The 6201-nt window shown below is 46.9% G+C and overlaps 1 protein-coding gene across 3 annotated transcripts in view; it reads right to left on the reverse strand.

The window, feature by feature from the left end:
• Positions 1 to 461, reverse strand: part of SPICE1 (spindle and centriole associated protein 1) — a 58106-nt gene extending 57645 nt beyond the window's left edge. For all 3 annotated transcript variants that reach the window (XM_045286184.1, XM_045286183.1, XM_045286182.1), the window contains exon 1: positions 401 to 461. The gene's annotated coding sequence lies outside the window, so the exon portion shown is untranslated. The remainder of the gene's footprint in view (positions 1 to 400) is intronic.
• Positions 462 to 6201: the final 5740 nt, after the last annotated feature.

A 6201-nucleotide genomic window follows, 5' to 3' on the forward strand; every position in this document is an offset into this window, starting at 1 on the left:
ATTAAAAGTGTGACCTGCGCAGTTAGTCCCCTCTCACCTCCACCCAAAAAATAGACGGTCCCGGGTAGGGAAAGGCGTTGACAACGGATTGGAGTTCAGTTGAACCACAGTTCTATTTTGGATATCTTTGCACGCTCGCCTCGTCGCTCGGCGCAGAGGGCCCGCAGGCAGTGCGCCTTCGCAGGGCTCCCAGGTGGGCGCGGGACCCACCCTCCCCCAGACGGGCACCCGCACACACGCACACACGCAAACCCCACGGGCCCGCGCTTCCCGTAGCTCGGACCCTCCAGCAGGCGACTGCGTCTCCTGGGGACAAGAGGGAGACTCCCCTACCGACTCCTGCACCCCACATCCCCGGACCCTGAGGACCCGTAGCTCCCACCCCGGCAGCGCAACCTGCCTTGCAGCTTCCCAGCGGCTGTCTCCACAGAGGCGGGAAGCGCTGGCTCCGAAGCGCCAGGCCCGCCACAGACTGAAGCAGCAAGGTACTTCCGGTACGTTGCCTGGGTTACCAGGCCCCGCCCCCACGCGCTTGCGTAGATCCGGAGAGTCCAGTACGCAGGCGCTCGCGAGAGCTCGCCCCGAGACTTGGGAGGTCAGCATCACCTGCGTTCTCGTGGTGCCCTCTCTTGGAGTTTTCGGAACAAAACGTCGGGGCATAAACCTGTAGCTTTACACGACGTTCTGGAGAATTTGCGGAACTAAATCTCTCTCCGCGTCAGGTTTCGAACTGCTGTCTCCGCTATTCACTTATTCCAGAAACGTCTACTCTTACCTAGGGTTCACGCAAAGACTGCGTTAAGAGGAACTGAAAACAGGAGCAATGGTGAGGATGGCGCAGGACCTTGCAGTGTCTCGTTGGGTTGTGTGGGGGTTTCCGAGACAGTAACTCTGCCGGATTAGACAGCCTCGTCTTTCTCCCGCTAGAACCACACAAACGTAACATTAAAAGTGTGGAGAGTGCTAAGAAGGAGTACACTAACCAGATAGTGAATTTGTTGAAGTCTAGTCTGTTCCGACTCTTGGCGACCCCATAATGGGCATATTGAAGTTACGCAGGGAAGTCGAGGAGCAAGGGCCGAGTGAAGCACTCCTGCAAAGGCCGCAGTGAGAGAGCAAGAGGAGCTAGCCACAACAAGCTCGGGTAGGCCTGTTACTGGACTTTGCAAAGTCTCAGTATTGTTTAGTCTCCCACCAATGTACCGATTTGATGCAAATCCTACAAAATGTCAGTAAGTTATTTTGTACAACGAACAAATGGATTCCAAGATTCATGCAGAAAGACAAAAGATTCATAATAACCAGCGCAATTGAAGAACAGAAATGGAGTGCAGCTGTGGTTAGGGGTTTTCGAATCGTTTGGGTTCACAGCAACCCTATTTTTCTGTAGGGCAGAGGTGCCCCGTTGGCCTAATATGCAAAAATTCCAGTTCGTAACCTGTCAGAAACAGCACATACACTAGCTAATTTCAAGACTCACTGTAAAGCTACAGTAATCAAAACTGTGGTATTAATGAAAAAGGAGAGCTCTTGGACAGGGTAGCACATCCAGAAATAGATCCAGGGGCAGTTCTGTCGTGTCCCACAGGGTTGCTATGAGTTGGCATTGACTCAATGGCAGTGGGTTTAGGTTTGGTCCCCATGGGATGAAAGCTTCCATCCTGCCCTTACTGTCTATTGGAGCCTCTTCTCACATGGGTGTTGAATGCTGTGCAGTTGATTTATGTGGTCCATACAGATAATCCTTTGGAGACGGGGAGAAATGTGGGAAAGGTGGAGAATACATCTGCAAGGGCACAGACTATCTTGATATTATCCTTAGGTTATGCCTTGATCCTGGAATTGTTTTTACTGTAAATATAAAACTGCAATAGAAACCTAAGACAAATAAATGCATTCCTTTTCTATCATCCCTGCAGTAAGCATCCACTTTTTGAACAAGAAATTTGATAAAATAGATATAATGAAATTTGCCATTTTACTTCCACAACCCCACTACCCGCCCCCACTACCATGACCCAGTCCTACCTTACAAATCTGGCTAGGCCAGAGAACACACATCGGAACAGATAAGAGTTCTCAACACATGGAACTCAGGAGAGATAAACCCATCAGGAACAGTAATGGGAGTAGCAATATCATGATATCGTGAGGGGAGGGGGATGTTTGGGGATGGGGAAAGGGGAGAAAGGGGACCCCATTACAAGGTTGGATATATAGACACACACCCCGCCGCCCCCCCCCAAGGGGCCAAATAACAGAAATGTAGGTGAAGGAAGACAATGTAAGATAAGAAATAATAATAACAATATATAATTGATCAAGGGTGGGAGGGTGGGGGAAGGAGGGGAATAAAGAGAGGCTTATAGCAAGGGCTCAAGTATAAAATGCTTTGGAAATGATGGCATCTGTACAAATATTATGTACAAGCATATGTACAAATGTGCTTGATACAATTGATGGATGGAATGTTGTAAGAGCTGTAAAATCCCCCAATAAGTTTTTTTAATTATCATATAATAGAACAAAAGTACAAAAATCAAAGAAAATAAAAACTAAAAGTGCAAACAAAAACCCAGCAAAACAAATCTGCCATTTTAACCATTTTTAAGAATACAACTCAAGGGTGTTAATTTCATTCACAATGCTATACAATCATCACAACCATCTATTTCCAAAACTTGTTTATCATCCCCAACAGAAACTCAGCACCCATTAAGCGATAGCTCCCCACCACTCCCTGCACACCACTCCTTAGTACCCACCAGCCTACTTTTGTGTCTACGCATGTGCCTATCTATTTCAAATCTATGACATCATAGGAAATGTGGTGGTGGTGGTGGTGTGTTGCTTGACTTAATTGCATTTAACCAGATGTTTTCCAGGGTCCACCCATGTTGTAGCATGTATCAGGACTTCATTTTGCTTTATAGCTAATAAATAAATAAGCCCCATTTGCTTACCCAAATGAAAATTTGGGTTATTCCTGCTTTGGGGGCTATTGTGAATATTACTGTACCGGAATGAACATTGATATACAAATAGCTGTTTGCGCCCTTCCTTTCAATTGTCTGAGTGTGCTCTGGGAGCGGAATTGCTAGGTCAATATAATTCTATATTTAAGTTGGCTGGGGGGAACTGTGTAAATGTAGTTCTGTATGAAATTTGGGGAGGGTGCTGCCCCATTGTTTTCCACTGTGGCTGCACCATTTTACCTCTCTGGACAACTCGATGAAGGTTTTCTTTCTTCTCCCTTCCTGGACTTACTGTTGTGTTACTGCTATTTTTAAAAATCGGTTAAGGCTGTAATTGTCCATGTGTTTTGCAACTTCTGTTTTTACCAATATTGCTTTCCTGGAAACATTGAAGTTTGGTTGCTGAAGTGTTTGCTCTTTAGCTGTGTAGCTCAGCTAGGGTAGGCTAACTCAGTCCGGAAAATGAATGGGGTCTTCTCGGGTATTTTCTGAATGTGCATCTTGCCCTGGGCATAAGTGCGCTTTCTCAACTCTCAAGATATAGGGACCGTAGACAGCCCTGATTTCCCAAGAAGTAGCCCTAGTGGCGCAGTGAGTTAAGTGACTGCTAATTGCAAGCCAAGCAATTCGCTCCAACCCACCAGCCACTCCCTGGGAGAACAATGAAGCTGTCTGCTCCCGGTCCCCGAAATCCTAGTGAGCCGTTCTCCTCTGTCCTCTGCCGTTGCTATGACTCAGGATCCACTTGACGGCAGTGGGTTTGGGGTCATTTCCCCAAGGAGCCCCTGAGTCGTGAAAATGGTGAAGTGCTCAACTACTGGCTAGAAATTTGTCTTTAGAGGCACATAGCTAGAGAAGAAGAAAATAGATGAGCTCCTTCAAGACAAGCCTGGAGATGGGCTTCTGCAAGGTCACAGTCTTGGCCATCTTCTAGAGCCATTCTGTTCGGCTGGGGTCCCCGTGAGTCTGGATCAACATCTCAGAGAACTCTCCCCTGAGCCTAACTCCTCATCCTAATGTTTTTTTTCCCCATATCCCTCCATTTCTTTGTAACCCCAGGCAGCTACTGGCAGTTACGGTTATGGGCGAGGGACAAGGAAGCATCCTCTGTCACTTGTGAATAAAGTCTTTTTGGCCCCTCTGAATCCAGAGACCAGAATCCGTCTCTGGAAACAGGCACCGGCAATGAGCATGCTGGCCGAGCTGATGAGGAGGGGGGATGTGAGCAAGTGGGGCACAGAAGCATCTCGGCCATTTGGAAATCACTTTATTCCCCCGTAATGTAGTTGTCGTGACCTTTTGACGGGTTTCCAGAGTTCGGACAGTGTCGGTTCTGCCAGCTCCAGTTTATTTTAGTGACATCTCTGTCGGGGAGCGGGCCCTGGGAACGGCCTCCTTCTTGCCTCCCCTCTTTGTGGGCTGTCAGCACACGGCAGATGAGAATTATGCCACTGTGTTTCCTAGAGCACGGCCACACGTGAAAAGACTGGATTCTGTCCCGGCTCTAATTCAGTCCAGGAGCATGGACACACGGGGCTGCCATGAGGCCAAATCGACTAGACAGCTACTTTTACTTCGGAAATAAAGTTTCACCAGGACCATGGCAGAAAGTGTCTCACCAGGACCATGGCAGAGAGTGCTACATGTGGCATGACCTGTCTATTCAGAATTTTTTTTTTTTGAAAGAAAAGAACAAAAATATTTTGTATGCTTAGGGTCTGCTGATCATTTTCAACTGCTATTGCCAATCCTTCCGATGGTAGCATCTCACTTTCTCACACCTGCCAGTAAAACTCTTACACCAAAATGGGCTACCAAACTTACAGGAGCTGATGTCACCGAAAACAGATTGGATTCTCATCCGCGATGCATTATTTATATGTGGTTCTGTAAGGATGCAGATTCTATTATGAATTTTCACGTATTTCACGGGTCCTAGAGTGAAGATTCATAGCCTGTACAAGTCAAACGAGGAGATTTATTGAAAGTTCGAGGCGGTCCACACTGGGCAAGACATCCAAATGCACACAGTGAAGATTCCTGTTCCATCAGACAAGCAAGAGGCCAGCACGTGAAGCCAAAGTTATTACAGAGTCGAGGCAGGAACAAAAGCTGAAATTATGACTGGCTAAGGGCCAAGGGGAGTTGAGGGGGGATAGCAGAGAGTGAGTAGAACTGCCCGGTGGGTCTCCAAGACCCAACCTCTTTATGGTAGTAGAAAGCCTCATCTTTCTCCCTTAGAGTGGCTGGTGGTTTCAAACTGCTTGCCTTATGGTTAGCAGCCCAATGCGTGACCCACTCTATCACTGGCGGTCCTAGGATAGCACCTAGGTGGGATTGTATGGTTCATGAAGGTTCATCATTGCAAGCATTCATTACAGGATGGTCACAGAACAATGGCAGGACAAGTATTTCTAGGCCCTTGTTATAAGCATGTTTCTCAAGCATGTTTGTTCTTGGGTAGTCATTCTATAGAAGGCTTATCTATTCTGCTGTGTTTGGAGACCCTTCAGGCATAGGCTATTGAATCCTGTTGACTATAAGGGAAAGACACTCCCCCACCAATAGTTGGTGACATCGTGCATTTTCAAGAGCACAGATGAAACGAGTCAAATGTTTCCATTCGGCATATAAGGAGCCTTGGGGGAAGAATGAGTTATACCTAGGACAGCTACCCACAAGGTCAACATTGCAAGTTCACCAGCTGCTCCTCAGGTGAGGCTTCACTCATGTCAAGACTTTAGAGTTAAGGCTTCCCTTTCAGTCTGCTTTATTTACACACACCAAGATGTTGCACTCTCATACACATGAGTTTGGCTTGTTGGTAATAGATGGACACCCCTTTATGCTTAGTATGCAAGCTTTGGGGCTTGCTGAGGAGGGAAGAGGGAGTTAAAGACAGATTAGTCACAGCATACCTGTTCCCACTGTGTTGGCATTGGCAGGGTTTGCAAAAGGCAGATGGAGCCGAAGCTGGCCCTTGTGTGATTGCGATTGGCTGCCATGGTGTGGTGGGTTTTTGGTAGTTTGTTTTGTTATGGTTGTTTTGGTTTCTTGGACTTTTAATATTATCTTGAATTATGATCACTGTTCTTCATTCTTCAGTTCACTATAGTGTCCTGGTCTCCACTCACACATTTGTGCTAACTGCTTGGTCCTTAGACATTTGGGTTCTTAACACTTAGCTCATTGGACTGGGGAGGAGATGGGCACTTAACAATTAAAT

Source organism: Echinops telfairi, unplaced genomic scaffold, assembly GCF_000313985.2.
Source record: "Echinops telfairi isolate 266 unplaced genomic scaffold, ASM31398v2 ScPeMD7_6;HRSCAF=24_0, whole genome shotgun sequence".
Classification (NCBI taxonomy): Eukaryota; Metazoa; Chordata; class Mammalia; order Afrosoricida; family Tenrecidae; genus Echinops; species Echinops telfairi.